The sequence below is a fragment of the Agelaius phoeniceus genome, chromosome 19 (genome assembly GCF_051311805.1).
Source record: "Agelaius phoeniceus isolate bAgePho1 chromosome 19, bAgePho1.hap1, whole genome shotgun sequence".
Lineage (NCBI taxonomy): Eukaryota > Metazoa > Chordata > Aves > Passeriformes > Icteridae > Agelaius > Agelaius phoeniceus.
In genome coordinates this window covers 10897472-10915409 of record NC_135283.1, presented here as the reverse complement: position 1 = coordinate 10915409, position 17938 = coordinate 10897472, and the positions used below count along the sequence as shown (strand labels likewise).

General features: G+C 48.9%; 1 long non-coding RNA gene across 1 annotated transcript; it reads left to right on the top strand.

The window, feature by feature from the left end:
• Positions 1 to 308: 308 nt before the first annotated feature.
• On the top strand, positions 309 to 1637 carry LOC129128188 (uncharacterized). Its single transcript, XR_008535247.2, has 2 exons — positions 309 to 623; positions 1402 to 1637. It is a non-coding gene; the product is annotated as an uncharacterized LOC129128188 (long non-coding RNA).
• The last annotated feature ends 16301 nt before the right edge of the window (positions 1638 to 17938 follow it).

Genomic DNA, 17938 nt, shown 5'->3' with positions numbered 1-17938 from the left:
AGGATGGGATGTGCCTCTGCTGCTCCTACAAAAGCAGTGCAGGGGGACAAACCAGCCTTTTCCAAGGACTGCAGCACTGGGAGCAGGGAGCAGGGAGCAGCAGCTTGGAGAGCAGCCCCAGCAGAGCCATCTCCTGCCCACAGGCTGCGCCTCCCTGCCTGCCCTGGAATCACTCCCGTGCCCTGGTGGTGCTGCCAGCCCCGAGCTCACCCTCCCTGCACCCAGCACAGCCCCAGAACCTCCCTGGGCCGGCGTCATCCTCACCCCCAGGGCTGCTGCCACAGCCTTATCAGCCTTATCAGCCTTATCAGCCTTATCAGCCCCAGGCAGGCACAGCCCTGCCCGGCCTGGGGCTATCAGGGCCACAAACCCTGCGGGGCTGGCCCCACCAGGGTGACACTGGGTGGCACTGGGGACAAACTCTCTTTATTGGCCCTTTTCTGCCCAATTCCAGCTGCTCAGAGCCCAGCCAGGGCTTTGCTCTGCCCACAGAGACTCACTGGCCCTGCACAGCTCCCCCTTCTCAGCAACTCCCCACCCAGATGAAAAATATATTAAATAAACTGTACCTGTAAAAGGAATTTCTCTGTTTCTTCTCCCTTTTGCTGCCTCCAGTGACAGAGGTCAGAGCTTTTCCCAGCTTTGGCCAATATAATATAAATAATATATTAATAATAAATATATATAAAAATAATAATACATATATCATTTATATAAAAATAATATATAATATAATATATTCATAACATATAATATATATTATATATGATATATTTATAATATATAATATATAATATAATATATAATACATAACATATTTATATATTATATTATATAGTATTATATATGTTGTATATATTATATTAATATTTATAATATAATATATTTATAATATATAATATATTTATATATAATATATAATATATTATATATTATACATATTATATTTTAATATATATTATAAATATAATATATAATATAAATATATATTATATTATATAGTATTATATATGTTGTATATATTATATTTATATATATTTATAATATATAATATGTTTATATTATAATATATATATAATATAAATATAAAGTTGGACTCGATGATCTTAGAGGTCCCTTCCAACCTCATTATTCTGTGATTCTGTGAACATCACAAAGAACCCAGCAGGTGAATCCACCCCCCCATCAGCACTTACAGCAAACCCAGGTGCAAACCCAAATAATCAAACCCAGATCACCCAAATAATTAAACCCAGATCACCCAAATAATTAAACACAACCCCCTCCTCAAGCTTTAGCTCACAAAGTGTTTTCATGGAGACCCCCCCAGAGCTACACAGGCAGTGTCACATCTCAAAGGGTTTTATTCACCTTTTCTATTTATTTCATTTCTTTGCAAAGCTCTGAGTGAGTCAAGAATCCCAACCCCTGTGTTTGTCTTCAAGGATGAGAATCTGACCCTGCAGCTGACCCACCTGTGGAGCTCTACCTGGTTCAAAGCCCCTGGAGCACAGCAGAGAGGCCAAACTGCTCAGTGTGCAAGTGGGAACTGCACACAAACCTTGTCAAATTCTACTCTGTGGACCAAGGAAACAATTCCAGTAAATATTAAAATGCATAAGAGGTTCCATTTCAAAGGAGTGATTTTTAAAATGCATCTAGATGTGCTCTGGTGTGGACTTTTAATAGCGAAATTCGGGTGTTTTAGAGGAGTTAATTGCTCACAGTGTGTGAGGGCAGGAAGGGAGAACAAAAGCTGATCTGTAAAGCTGAGAGCAAAAATTAGCCCTGAAAATTGTGCACAGTGGGAAATGTGCCCTGTCAGCCTGAGCTGGGGCCCAGGTACAGGGGAGACAATTTGCCAGCACAGAGCAGGAAATGTCCTACCTGGGAGAGGTAAAGAACAAAACCTGCCCAAATCCTGGCTACAGGAGTTACAGGTGAGGTAAAGAACAGAAACCTGCCCAAATCCTGGTTACAGGAATTACAAATAAGGTAAAGAACAAAAACCTGCCCAAATCCTGGCTACAGGAGTTACAAATAAGGTAAAGAACAGAAACCTGCCCAAATCCTGGTTACAGGAGTTACAGGTAAAGTAAAGAACAGAAACCTGCCCAAATCCTGGTTACAGTAATTACAAATAAGGTAAAGAACAGAAACCTGCCCAAATCCTGGTTACAGGTGAGGTAAAGAACAGAAAACTGCCCAAATCCTGGTTACAGGAATTACAAATAAGGTAAAGAACAAAAACCTGCCCAAATCCTGGTTACAGGAGTTACAGGTAAAGTAAAGAACAAGAACCTGCCCAAATCCTGGCTACATGAATTACAAGTAATGTAAAAAACAAAAACCTGCCCAAATCCTGGCTACAGTAATTACAAACAACATGCTGACACAGGAAATTAAACCTCTCACACAAAGCACCCACTAAAAATGTGAACCTGATTTTAATTATTTAAATAATTATATTTATATAATATTTATATAAATTATTTATATATAAATATAAAAAATAATTTATATACAATATATTATATTTATAATATATTATAATATAAATTATTTATATAATATTTATATATTTATATAACATTTACATAAAATTACTGGTTGCAATAATTACATAAATAAAATACATTAAATTAAAAAAGAGAAACCTGCCCAAATCCTGGTTGCTGTAATTACAAACAACATCCCGACACAGGAAATTAAACCTCTCACACAAAGCACCCACTAAAAATGTGAACCTGATTTAAAAAAAAAAAAAAAATTAAAAAGAGAGAGGAACTATGTAAATAACCTGGATTAAATTCAAGGCATTTTCTCCAGAACATCATGAAATATCTGAGATGCAGCCAGACTTGTCTGCTCTCCCTGGGCAGATCCCAGAGCACTCCCCAGCCTGGATTTGGGAGCGTTCAAGAGTGATGAAGACAAAGATTCCTGGATCCAGGCAGCTTCAGCACACACCAAACACTGAGCATCATGCTAGCAACCAGTGGCAGCCAAGGGATACAAACATTAGCTTTCCAGAGAAGAATTTTTAGTGCACTGGTAGTTCCCTGTCAGACAGCAAATTTTAAAATAGTCCATAGTCAATGGCAGAGAGTAACCCTTGGAATGCACAAATCTTCCTGCAGCAATTGTGCTTCAAGCACCCCAAGGCACTTTAATAACCTCTCATGGTTCTCCTTGAGCACTTTAGGGGTTTTGGTGAGCACATTTGGGGTTTCTGCCACTGCTTCACTCTCACCTCTGGGCAGTCCTTGATAATAAGGTTCTCAAGTTGTGACACACAAAGTGAAAATGAAAGGAGAATGCTGAAAGGTTTTTAATCTTTGTGTTGAAAGACTGAAGGAAAATCCTTCTCTCTTTTGCCTGCATTCTGCTGCTTGTGTCTGAAAACAACAGCTAACACTGGTGAGAAGGTTTTCAAGCCTCTGAGCAGCACAGCCCTTCTCCTCTTTCCCCAAATACCCTCTGTGACACCTGCTTCTACTTAGCAAAACAAATAAACAGTCACTAACCACAAGTGTAACTCTCCACCACTGACATTTCTTTGCACGTCTCAGACCACAGCTTCCTTTGGAAACCCTGAACTTGTGTGCTTCTACAGTTTTTGTGCCTGCAAGGCCGTACAAAGATGAGAAAAACAAGCAAACACACCGAGGCAGAAGCTGCTGGTATCTACAGCAACAGAGACACAAACCAGGCAGGGGTTGTGAAACACATCCTGCCAGGAGCTCAGAGCCCAGGGCCAGCTCAGGGGCTGAAATGCAGGTGAGAGGGGGTGGTTTGAGGCACAGGTGACACCAGCAGGGGCCAGGAAACTGCTCCCAGGGCCAGCAGGTCTGGGCTCAGCACACACCCAGCCAGGCACGAGGTTGCACAGTGGCCAAAAACCTGCCCAGAGCATCCTGCTGGTCCCAGTGTGCTGCAGGATGTCCCCAGGACAGCTCAGATGTGGCACTGGTGGCACTGGTTCCTGCAGGGGCTGGGCTCTGCCCTGGCTGTGCCCAGCACGGCCCCAGCACTGCAGAAGGGAGGAAGGAAGAGGTTGGTGCAGCTTCTGTCACTGCCCAGGCTCCCTGCCCTGGGCTCTCTGTCACCTTGGGGCCACGGGCAGCCTCAAGCTGGCTGTGTCAGCAGAGCTCAGGATGGATTTCAGGAATGGTTCTACCCCCAAGGGTACCCAGGTATCCAGGGAACAGCCCCGAGGCTGCCAGAGCTCCAGGAGGGTTTGGACAGCGCTGCCAGGGTGGGATTGTTGGCTCTGGGCTGGACTTGAATGATCCTTGTGGTTCCCTTCCCACTGAGGATCTCTTTTCTCTTCTCTTCTCTTCTCTTCTCTTCTCTTCTCTTCTCTTCTCTTCTCTTCTCTTCTCTTCTCTTCTCTTCTCTTCTCTTCTCTTCTCTTCTCTTCTCTTCTCTTCTCTTCTCTTCTCTTCTCTTCTCTTCTCTTCTCTTCTCTCTTCTCTTCTCTTCTCTTCTCTCCCATCCCATCCCATCCCACCCCACCCCATTCCCCCTGGGCAGGCTCCAGGGGTGTCAGTCCCACTCCCGGGGGTGGCTGCACCCCGGTTTGGATCCTGTGCCGAGCCCCAGCCCCGTTCCAGGTCCCCAAAGGAGGGGATGAGGAGCCGGCTCTGGGGGAGCCACCGCCCCCCGCCCGCATCGCCCCCACCCTGCTGGGCTCGCACCTGGAGCCACCGGGGGCGTTCGGAGGTGACAGCGGCGGAGGGACCGGGGAGAGGGGGCAGGCAGGGGGAACGTGCCCGTGTCCCTCCCCTTGGCCCCTGTCTCTGTCCCCTCCGTGTGTCCTCTGCCCGTGTCCCTGCCCGTGTCCCCTGTCCCTGTCCCCTCCCTGTGTCCCCTCCGTGTCCCTGCCCTGTATCCCCTGTCTCTCCATGTGTCCCCTGTCCCTGTCCCCTCTCTGTGTCCCCTCCATGTCCCTGCCCGTGTCCGCTGCTCCATGTCCCCTCCCTGTGTCCCCTCCATGTGTCCCCTGCCCCATGTCCCCTCCCTGTGTCCTCTCCGTGTCCCTGCCCTGTATCCCCTGTCCCTCCATGTGTCCCCTGTCCCTGTCCCTACCGCCCTCGTCCCCTCCGTGTCCCCCCCGTTCCCTCAGCACCCCCCGGCTGCGCGGCCCGCGCGCGCCCCCTGCCGGCCCCCCTGGGGACTGCGGGACCGGACACACGGACAGGGACAGGAGGGACATGGGGACACACGGACAGGGACAGGGACACACGGACAGGGACAGGAGGGACATGGGGACACACGGACAGGGACAGGAGGGACATGGGGACACATGGACAGGGACAGGGACACACGGACAGGGACAGGAGGGACATGGGGACACACGGACAGGGACACACGGACAGGGACAGGAGGGACATGGGGACAAACGGACAGGGACAGGAGGGACATGGGGACACACGGACAGGGACACACGGACAGGGACAGGAGGGACATGGGGACACACGGACAGGGACAGGAGGGACATGGGGACACATGGACAGGGACAGGGACACACGGACAGGGACAGGAGGGACATGGGGACACACGGACAGGGACACACGGACAGGGACAGGAGGGACATGGGGACAAACGGACAGGGACAGGAGGGACATGGGGACACACGGACAGGGACAGGGACACACGGACAGGGACAGGAGGGACATGGGGACACACGGACAGGGACAGGGACACAGGGACAGGAGGGACATGGGGACACACGGACAGGGACAGGAGGGACACGGGGACACACGGACAGGGACAGGGACACACGGACAGGGACAGGAGGGACATGGGGACAAACGGACAGGGACAGGAGGGACATGGGGACACATGGACAGGGACAGCCGGGTCATGGGGACGGACGGGACAGGGACAGGCGGGATGGGGACACAAGGGACAGGGACAAGGACAGGGACGGGGACAGGCGGGGCATAGGGACACAGGGGACAGGGATGGGCGGGACAGGGACAGGCGGGATGGGGACACAAGGGACAGGGACATGCAAGACAGGGACAGGGACACATGGGGACATACGGGATGGGACACAGGGGCTGGGGACAGGCTGGAAGGGGACACACGGGCTGGGGACACATGGGGCAGGGACATGCAAGACAGGGACAGGGACACATGGGGACATACAGGATGGGACACACGGGCTGGGGACACGGGGACTGGGTGTGCTGCACTGGTTCATTCCAGCGTGAACTGACAGCAGGATTGCCATGATTAATTTAAAATGTGGGCACGAGAGAGATGGAGCATATTTTATTAATCCAGCTCATTTAAAAGCTTTAAGAGACCTGCAGGAAAGCAGCAGTGAGGGAAGGAGAACTTTGAGGTCTTGGTAATGAGAGCATCACCCTTTCTGGAGGAGATTTTGGGTAGAATTTGCAAAAAGAAAAAAAGCATTGTGAGTGACAATGCACCATGACCACACTGTGAACCCCGAGCTGAAACCCCTCAGGGATTTTCCTGCCTCCTTGCATTTTTCCCAGGAACATTTTCCCTCTCTTTTCCTTCTGACCAGAGGCATTCTGGCTTTACTGGTTTGTACAGGTGTCCCAGGAGCAGCATTTCCTCCACACACCCAACAGCTCTTTGGGGTTTTTATTGAATCCAAGCGAATAAAAGCTCCAATATTTACACTTGTGTGATGCTTTTTGTGTTTGGGAGCTTTTACAAGCACTGGTGAGGTTTGCTGGGAGGCAGGGAAGGAGTTTAGCCCATGGTTCCTATATTTATATATTAGCCATGTATTAATGTTCTATTTTCCCCCCTGATAATTTCATTACTTTCTCCAGAATTTCAGAGACATAAACCAGGGAAAAGAGGGATCCTGGAATTCTCAGGAGGTGTTGCTAATGTGATGATTGAGGCTGAATTTCACACCTCCCCTTAGGCCTGCTGAGCAAGCACAGCTGCTGCATTTAGTGCTCTGTTGTTCCTGGGGTCCACCCTGTGCTCAGATCATGGCACAGAACCACCAGCATCAGTCCTGGTCCTCCCTCTGCCCCTCCAGCTCCTCCACAAAGCCTTGGTGTGAACTTCAAACTGAGCTGGCTGCAGACAATGATCTTGCCATGTCAGTTAAGCCAAGATCTGTTTCTCCCACTGACACATGCAGCTCTGAAGTCTTTCTCACAAACATTGCATGAGCAGCTCTTCCCAAACTGCCTGGCACAAAAGGATGGGGGGACATTCACGTCCCATCAACAGGAATCCCATCTGAGCAGAAGATGGAGGAAAAAATCAGCCTGTGCTAAAGAAATGTGAGATCCAAAGAGCCGTGGAAATGGGGAATTAGGTTCAGTTTTTAGTTTCATTTCAGATGTTTCAGTTGTTCTTTTGCTTTACAGGAACTGTAAATATCTGGGGTTATGTCCCCCACCACGGCCAGGAGCTGTTCAAAGGAGGAGGAGCTCTTTCAATGCAAACAAAGAGCAAGGTTTAGGTTTAAATGCAAAGGTTTAAATTTGGGTTTAAATGCAAAGGTTTAAATGCAAAGATTTAAGTTTGGGTTTAAATGCAAAGGTTTAAATTTGGGTTTAAATACAAAGGTTTGTGAGTGTTACAAATGTGAAAATGGAGATGGGACAGGTGAAATCCTGCCACAAATGGGAGAGTCCAGCCCTGAAACCCCCTCAGCAAGAAGCCAACCTGGACCTTCCCTGCAAGGATCTCCAGCCCCTGCACTCCCACACTCACAGCAGCCTGCTCTGCCAGGGCTGGGGCACAAAGGAGAGGGGAACAAAGGTGTGGGCACAAAGTGGGGCACAAAGCTGTGGGACAGAAAGGAGTTGGGCACAAAGTGGGGCACAAAGGAGAGGGGCAAAAAGCTGTGGGACACAAATGAGTGGGGCACAAAGGAGTAGGGCACAAAGTGGGTAAAAAATATGCAGGGCACAAAGGAGAAGGGTACAAAGGAATGGGACACAAAGGAGTGGGGCACAGAGTGGGGCACAGAGTGGGGCACAGAGTGGGGCACAGAGGTGTGGGGCACAGAGTGGGGCACAGAGTGGGGCACAGAGGTGTGGGGCACAGAGGTGTGGGGCACAGAGTGGGGCACAGAGGTGTGGGGCACAGAGTGGAGCACAGAGTGGAGCACAGAGTGGAGCACAGAGTGGGGCACAGAGGTGTGGGGCACAGAGGTGTGGGGCACAGAGTGGGGCACAGAGTGGAGCACAGAGGTGTTGGGCACAGAGTGGGGCACAGAGTGGGGCACAGAGGTGTGGGGCACAGAGTGGGGCACAGAGTGGGGCACAGAGGTGTGGGGCACAGAGTGGGGCACAGAGAGGGGCACAGAGGTGTGGGGCACAGAGGTGTGGGGCACAGAGGTGTTGGGCACAGAGTGGGGCACAGAGGTGTGGAGCACAGAGGTGTGGGGCACAGAGGTGTGGGGCACAGAGGTGTGGGGCACACAGCTGTGGGCTGGAGCTGGTCTCACTCCCCTGGCAGTGCAGCCAGGTGCTGACACACCTGGCAGTGACCCCTCCCACCAGCCTGGGACACCTCTCCAGGCTGGGCACGGCTCTCTGCAGGTGCTTCTCTCTCCCTGCTGCTGCCCCTGAAGCTGCCAGTTCCCAGAACGTCTCCTCCATGTGATTCCCAGCCCAGGCTCCCCTGGCAGGGAGGGGATGTGCCAGGCTGTGTTTCCCTCCTCTGCCCTCTTCCCTTGGCATCATCCCAGGTGTTGGTTGTGCTAGGGGGAGGAGGAGTGGGAAGCCTGGTTCCAGGGGAAGGCTGCAGGGCTGCCAGGTGCTCTCCTATCCCATCCCTGCTGCTGTGCAGAGGGGAGAACAACAATTCACCCTCCAGCCTTTAGGAGAGGAGCTCCCTCTGGCAATTCATTTGAATAATAAATGGCTAAATACTCTCCATGTATCAAACCTTCCTGTTCAGCCAGCTGGGGTTATGTTCTTAAAGGGAGAAATCGTGGAATGCTTTGGGTTGGAGGGACCTTGAAGCTCATCCAGTGCCACCCCTGCCATGGCAGGGACACTTCCCCTGTCCCAGGCTGCTCCCAGCCCTGTCCAGCCTGGCCTTGGGCACTGCCAGGGGTCCAGGGTGGGCACCCTGAGGGCCTCCCCACCCTCCCAGGGAAGGATTTCTTCCTGACATCCCATCTAACCCTGCGCTCTGTCACTTTAGTTCCCCCTTGTCCTTTCACTCCAGGCCCTTGTAAATGGTTTTTTTCCATCTTTCTTTCAGGCTCCCTGCAGGGACTGGAGAGCACAATTAGTCCTTGCAGTGGTGTCAGTCAGCTGAGCAAGGCTGTGATTCACTCAATCACAGAATCACAGAACTCAGAGAATTCACAGAATCACAGAATCCACAGCAGCAGCCACAGACCTGCTGCTTTTGCACGTGCAGAAATGTCCCTTTGCCCAGTGACACCCCCAGAGAACACCAGGGGTGACTCCCCAGTGCTTCACTCCAGCACAGTGAGAGCCAAATTTCACTGGAAAAGAGAGGAAGATTTAGGATTTGCCACAAGGGAAAAAAAAAGTGTTTAATAATATTTCACCCTGAGCACTGCAGAGGTGAGAGGAGCAGCAGCAGAAGGGTTTCCTGCTGGGGGAGAAGATGCAACACCATCAACAGGGAGGCCTCAGGCTGCTGCTCCTTCCCCAGGCAGCTTGTGGAGCACAGCAGGGGATAAAATGAGAAATAAAATAAATAAAAAGAGAAATAAAATAAAAGAAGAGAGAAATATCCCCTCTTCTCCTCAAGTTTTGTAAGTGGGCATGGGAGAGAAAGGGTAGGAGAGTCTGTGTGGGTCGTCTGCAAGGACAAAAGAGGAAGTTTTGCCCTTAATTTTAGACAATTTTTCAGCAAATGCCAGACATGATGTAAGAAGGCTGGTGCTGCTGAAGCCTTGCTCAACTTGTACCCCTGCAAATCCTGGTGTTAGTAACACTTTGGAAATGCTGATTTCACTGAAGTTCTTTCGTTTGCTTCCCTTTTCTTCAGGGAAAATGGAGGCTACAGCAGGAACCAGTCATCAATTCCCAGCTGCTGCCACTCTTGGATTCTGGATCAATAAAAGAGAATCAGCTCATCCAGCAAAAATGCAAAATATTCTGCCTAGGCAACCCAAGAAAGATCTGTATCACTGATAGATGCTGGCTTTTCTTCCAAGAAAAGCTGAAAACAACAACCAGGCACAGACTGGGGGTGCACAGAGGGGCCGAAGCTCCTGTGGGGTGGTGGTGGCACTGCAGGGACAGTTTGGGGGGCCAGTCCCTGGAGGTGAGTTATTCACAGCTGCTGTCACCCCCCAGACTTCACTGGCTGGAATATGGTGAGCTTGGAAGCAGTCACTCAGCCCCTGAGCAGCACAAAGGCTGCCTGGGGCAATGGGGATGTTAAATTCCATGTCCTTCTCCCTTTTTCCCCCTCTGGATCTGATAGAGGTGGCTTTTTGCCATGTCAGAGAAGTTGGTTGTGTTCCAGGCTGCAGGTGACAACAGAGAGGACAGGACAGCACCTGCAGCCTGGCCAAGAGCCACCAAAGCTGGCCTGGTGCTGGGCAGGACAGAGATTTGGACATCAGCAGATTTGGGCTCCATGATGCTGCCTGTCAATGGGCAGGACCCTGGGAAGGGCATCAGCATCTTTTATACAGGCAAGATCCACTAATGAATACTGGGAATGGGAAAAACTCACTTTGGGTGCTGCTGGATGCACAGGATCCCGTGCTTCCTCCTGCTCTGCAAGTCCTAAATTAATAAAAACCACTCTGCACTGATCAGCATTGTCTTGGTTTGGAAAGACAGGAGTCTGCTAAGGAAGGCAGGAGCCTCCCCTGAAATGGAGAATGTAAACCCTCCCCACCCCTCCCAATTGCTATGAATTTTAAATTAAGGGCTCTCAGGCAAAAGTATGGGAGCAGGAATAACAGTTCTTTAATAGGGAAAGGAAAAAAACAAAAGGATAAAATAAACAATGCAGTGAACTTGAACAACACTGCCAGAGTCAGAGCCCAGCCTGACACTCTGTGGGTCAGGAGCAAGGGGGGCCTGTAGAGAAGGATGGATTCTTCCTCTGAAGATCCAGTGGAAGGAGAGGCAGCTGCTGTTCCTCTGGGGAATCCAGTGCAGAAGCTGTGCTGGTGTCTCCAAACCTCTGGATTATATCCGGGTAGGAATGCTTGGCTCCTCCCTCTGGGCAGAGCATCTCACACTGGGATGCTGCAGCTCTTATCAGCCATGCAGGGACATTCAATAGCTGTTATCAGCAGATGTCTCCTCCCCAGGGAGGTGTGATTGTGGTCACTCAAAGGCAAACTGCCCACTTGACAAAGGTAATCTGCCATACAGATGGTAATGGAAAACATCCTGCATTGCAATCTTCAACAAGAATCATCTTGGTGGGTCACTTCATTTCCAGCCATCCAGGCAGGGAAATGGGATTGATTCAGGTCCTGGATCTGCTGACAAACATCTTCCTGCCTCCCCCTGCAGGCCTGGGAGCCCTCCCTGCCCCAGGAGCAGCAAACACAACCTGCTGCTCACAGCTTGGGACTGCTCAGCCTTTCAATATGAACTGTGTGCAGCTGCAAGCAGAGCCCCAAGCCCAGGTTTGTCAGATCCAGTGCTCAGAATTCATCAAAGCCAGAGCTGGGCAGAGGCAGCAGCTCAGGGCAGGGGCTGCTCTCCCCTGCTCTCACTGGGGATGTTTGGATTCCTTATTTTAGAGCCATCTGATGCCTGTTTATGAGCCCAGGCCGAGCACTGCTCTGCCATGGAGCCCTGCACAGCCTGCAGCGTGGGAATGGCAGGAGCTGCTCTGAGCAGGGCACTGAGCAGGAACCCAGAGCCCAGGGAAACGCTGCTTGTGGGAGCTGCACTCCAGCAATGCCCTGCTCCTCATGGGCAGAAAAGAAAGCAGAGAAAGGCAATCCAAGAGCATCTGAAATTAGGCACAAATGAAACACTGCTGCAAAACTTGTGGGACTCTATCCACGTGGGTGACAGAATAACAGAATCACAGAACTCACAAAAGTCACAGAGTCACAGAATCACAGAACTCAGAGAATCCACAGAATCACAGAACTCACAAAAATCACAGTCACAGAATCACAGAACTCAGAGAATCCACAGAATCACAGAACTCACAAAAATCACAGAGTCACAGAATTTACAGAATCACAGAATCCACAGAATCACAGAACTCACAAAAGTCACAGTCACAGAATCCACAGAATCACAGAATCACAGAACTCACAAAAGTCACAGAATCACAGAACTCAGAGAATCCACAGAATCACAGAACTCACAAAAGTCACAGAATCACAGAATTTACAGAATCACAGAATCCACAGAATCACAGAACTCACAAAAGTCACAGTCACAGAATCCACAGAATCACAGAATCACAGAACTCACAAAAGTCACAGTCACAGAATCACAGAACTCAGAGAATTCACAGAATCACAGAACTCACAAAAGTCAACAGAATCACAGAATTTACAGAATCACAGAATCTACAGAATCACAGAAATCACAGATTCACAGAATTCACAGAATTCACAGAATCCACAGAATCACAGAATCCCAGAATCCCCAGGTTGTCAGAGACCTCCAAGGCCATCGAGTCCAGCCCAGCCCCAGCCCCTGACCCAAACCCTGGCCCCCAGTGCCACATCCAGGCTTTGTTAAACACCCCCAGGGATGGGGACTCCCCCACCTCCCCGGGCAGAACATTCCAGAACTTTATCCCCCTTTGTGTCAAACACTTTTCCCTGCTATCCAGCCTGGATTTCCCTTGGTGCAGCTCGGGGCTGTGTGCTCTGGTAGTGTCAGAGCCCAGCCCCAGCTGAGCACAGGCACCTTTCAGGGCATGTAGAGAGTGATAAGGTCCTTCTTATCAATTTAATCAAGTAATTCCCATTTCACACACACTGAGAACAGTTCAGCTGGTGTCAAGACAAGTGGACAGTCAGGTGGAGGGGCCAGAAGCACCTCCTGCCATCACCTGTCCTGTTTTAGAGGGCAAACCCAGCAGGGGCTGTGCCAGAGAAGATTCCTGCCCCATTTCCAAACAGAACAGATTCCTGTCCCACTTCCAGCCCAAACAGATTCCTGTCCCATTTCCAGCCAGAGCAGATTCCTGCCCCATTTCCTGCTGGATTCCCCATGGGATCTCTCTCCTGGCAGCTGCTCCTCAGCACTTTGCCCTCCATGGGCACCTCTGCTCCCCAGGAAAGGGCCCAAGGTCAGCTCTGAACTCGGCTCCTGCTGCCAGGGGACAGCCAGGGACACTTTGGGCACAGCCCCAGTGCATTTTTAATCCCTCCTGTCAGTTATTGTGCAATCACTGAGTTACTTTAACAGGAAGGAAGAGGCTTGAACACCCAACCTACATTCAGGACTGCAACGAGGTGTTTTGGTAAATCAAAAGTGTTGCAAACGTGAAGAAACTTCATTTCCTCCTGGAAATAAATCCTGGAATGTGCTTTCTTTTCCACTTCTGCTCTTCCCAGCACTTCAGTGTGGGGAGGTGACCAGAGCCCAGGATGGTCCAACATCACTGACCCATTCCTAAGAAGAAATGATTAGTTATTAATAGGTTATTAATTATTTAATAGAATTATCATGTAATCACGGAGTGGTTGGAGTCAGAAGGGACCTTAAAGCTCACCCAGCTCCAGCCCCCTGCCATGGGCAGGGACACCTTCCACTAGAGCAGTTTGCTCCAGGCTTGAGTCCCCAAAAGCTTCACCAGCAGCCCAGGTGAAGGCAATGCAATCACACCTGAGATATTTGCATTATAAACCCCAACAAACGTCACTTGTTAAGCTGAGTTCTGGATGGGCTTGGTTTTACTCCTCAGGAGGCATCTCAGGAAACAGGATGCAAAAAACAAAAAGGAAAAAAAAGGCTTTAAAAAAACCTGGATTTCAAAGTCAGAGGAACATCACAGCATTCAGCTGGAGTGACTTTTCCAGAGTGAAAAAGGGACAGGCAGGACCTGGAAACCACAGAGAGCTGAGTCCCAGGACATCCAGAGGGTTTGGAACTGGTTTCAGTGCTCAGAGGTGGCTCTGGGAGCCTCCAGGCCCCAGCTCAGCCAGGAATTCTGCACTCCTGGTGCCTGTCAGCAGTGCTGAGCTCCAGCTCTGCAAACAGGGATGGCCTGGGCTCAGCATTGCTGGGGATTTCTTGCCAGAGCGTGCCAGCCAAACCCAAGGGCTCCTGTGGAAAATGAAGCATTTCAGGCCTATAAAAACTGATGAGAAATCAATGTTCTGCTGCAAAATCCTGCTTCATACTGCAGCCAGTGAGCCTCTTCTCCAGGAGGCAGAGGCTGGCTTAGTCAAAAAGAGCTAAAAAAAAAAAATAAATCAACTCTGCTATATCAAGATCCATAATTCATAGAGCTTTGTCGCAGAACACACCCAAGTGCCATCAATATTTTAAATATTGAGCACAAAACTGGCTGTCAAGTGCAAGTCAGCAATTCCTGGTGCCTCCCTGCTGGGGACAAAGCCCTGAGCAGAGTTTGTTTGACTCTGTTACATATTTTATTTGAAACACAAGATGTGTTTGCAGGAGCAAATCAGCCAGGCTCTGCCAACCAACAAAAAGAGTCAGCTGGCTGCCTGTGCTCATTAATAAACAGAAAAAATGATTTCATCACACCAACATGAGGCTGTATATGTTTATTCATCGTCAGTACTTTTGTACACAAGGCAAATATTAATAGCTGAAAGGCAACACTTTTGGGGAGTATGTACAGAGCAATGTACAGGCAAGTGTAAGAGGCTTGAAACTATGAATTGATTTAACTGTTTTATAAAAAAGAAGTGATGCTTTTTCTTCTATGACCTCCCTTAGAAATAATTTATTGCCAATCTCAAACTAAAGCAAGGAGAGAAAAAAAAAATTTACAATAAAAAGTAGTCCCTGGAAAGTTTATAAAAAGTTAAACATATAAAATTGTAAGCCACAAACATTTATACAAAGCTAATACAAATCTTGGTTTTGTTAAAGATCTATGAGGTTGTTATAAAATATATTTTTACATAAAGGCTTCACATAAGGTAAGCTCTCACTGCTACTGAAAGCGCAGGAAAGCAGTTTTAAATAGTCTGCAATTCAACTTATTTTCAAGTACAACGCAAAGAAATTGCAAAATGGCACTGTATTGCAATGCTGTGTAATTAAAAACTACATTAATGGTACCATCAGAGAGACAAGAGCTGTAAAGTGAACTGGTGAACCATTTGCAGGAGACTTCCCCAGGGTGTGGAACAGGAGTGGGGCTGGAAAATGAAAATGATGAGAATGAACCTTCTGCAGGAGGAACTGCCAGGGGTGCTCTGGGGCATGGGCATGAGAGACTGCTCAGATCCACCAGGAACACCCAGAGTGTGGAAGAGGAGTGGGGCTGGAAAATGAACATGATGAGAATGAACCTTCTGCAGGAGGAACTGCCAGGGTGCTCTGGAGCATGGGGACAGCTCAGATCCACCAGGAACCCCAGGGTGTGGAACACGAGCGGGGCTGGAAAATGAAAATTATAAAAATGAACCTTCTGCAATCTCTGCAGGAGGAACTGCCAGGGTGCTCTGGGGCATGGGGACAGCTCAGATCCACTGGGAACCCCCAGGGTGTGGAACACGAGTGGGGCTGGAAAATGAAAATGATGAAAATGAACCTTCTGCAATGTCTGCAGGAGGAACTGCCAGGGGTGCCCTGGAGCATGGGGACAGCTCAGATCCACCAGGAACCCCCAGAGTGTGGAACACGAGTGGGGCTGGAAAATGAAAATTATGAAAATGAACCTTCTGCAGGAGGAACTGCCAGGGTGCTCTGGGGCATGGGCATGAGAGACTGCTCAGATCCACCAGAACACCCACCCACCCACCCCATCATCTGCTGGATAATGCTGAATTTAAAGCTACTCACAAACAAGCCCCATGAACACCTTTGAGATCAATTTGACTTTTTTTTTAAGAGCAGTTATTCTAGAAGAAAGCTGAAGTTTCACACAAACTGATGGCTTATGCTCCCACATACAATATATATTAAAAAAAGTAACATTTTTAAAGCCCTGATGAACAGCCACAGTTTTTAGGTATCAATCATCTCAGCTGAACACTCTGCAGCAGGGAACAGTTGCTAAAACACCAATTTCACCTTCAAGTACAGCTTGTGCAGGACAGTGGTTTATCTCCATAGGGTCAGTGATCTTTAGAACACAGCTCACTCCAGCAAAGAGAACTGAAGAATTTTGGGAAATTTGATTTTCTGGGACATTTCACTTTCTATCTGCTTTCCCACCTTCACTAGGAATACATCCCAACCTTGTACCACAGACTGGTTTCCACGAGGAAGCTTCACTCTCACCCAGCAAACTGCAATTCTGGTTGTTTCAGGACAAAACTCAGCCTGCTCAGAGCATCAACCCTTCAGCTCTTGTACCAGATTTATGTCCTGCAACAAAGAAATGCTTTGTAGGAACAAATCTAACAGGAAATACAACAGCCCAAGGTGTGAACCAATGAGGCAGGGCATGAAGAGTGAGCCTGAAGATGGGCAAGGCTGCTGCTTTGGGGTTTTTGGCTGTAGGGTAACACAGGAACCATGTAAACAGAACATCCAGGTGCATCCCCTCACCCCTGTCAGCACTGGGAGTGGGAACCCCGAGTGATTGGACTCAGTTATTTCATTAAAATAATTCATTTCTGCCTGAGATTCATGGAGTGCTTTATCCACCAGGGCCCACCAGGGACCCAGCACTGGGGTCCCCCTTGCTCTCTCACAGGCCCTGGGCTTCACAGGGAGAGGCTCTGGAAGGATTCAGAACAGGGTTTTTTGTGGTGGTTCTGGGCAATTTCCCCCACTTTAGTCAAGGTCAGAAGTGCCCAGTGCCTTGGTGACCCTGGTGCATCCTCAGACTGACATCAGTTTGGAGGATCTTCAGTAAATTAACAGGTTCCATTGACAAAAAATTCATCAGTACTTCACATAAATTAGTTCAGACAAATCCCTGGTACTCACCCTATCATCCACTACCAGTCTTTAGTCTTTTCTGCCATCATCTGGTCTGACACCCTCCAAAGCACCTACTGCAGACCTCTCCAAATCAATTGTTTTAATCAGATGCAAGTCTCTGTTTTGAAAAGACACTTGTTCAGACAGCAAAGCAAAAACCAACCCAACTCCTCCTCCTGTTGACAACCAAGGGCAGGAATTTATTTTCTGCTTTCCAAGACTGGACTTGGAGGCCAGCAGAGGTTTGAGTCTGTTCTTGGAGCATTTAGAGCCCAAAGGAGAACTTCTGCTCCCATCACAGGTGTGTTGCTCTGTCCTTGAAAGAGCCTCACCAGCCTTTCCTGAGGTCTCTGCTTCATTCTCCTTCCTGAACTGCTCACATATAACCTGAACACACCAAATCAGAAATAATCCGTGTCCAGTAGAGGCAAAATCTACATTAAATATCCCCATCCAAGATTCTTTTAACCCTCCTGACATCAGTGCTGCATCCAGACTTTAGGATTATGTTTAGATTCTGCACTGTGACTTCTCCCAAGCTCTTTTCAGAATTCTTTCCTCCCCAAACAGTGCCTGATGGCCAGAATCACAGACTAACCTATGACTATTCACTGGATAATATAAAAAAATAGAGGTCTTTCCAAGCACCTAACTAAATAAAAATACACTATTCCCCTTCTACTGCCAGGAGAACGAGGTACAGAGATGTTAATAAACTTACAGTCACAGTAAGTAAAGGCTAAGTTCAGGAGACAGGCAGCTTTCCTATGTCCTGGCAGGGCCACTGCTCCCAGCAGTGACACCACCACGTCACCCCTGGCTCGTGGGATGAGAACAAAGAAGCATTCAAGGATTGGCCACCAGCATGATCCACAGGAATTGGCCAATTCCATGGGGCAGAGTGGCAGCTGAGCTGCCCA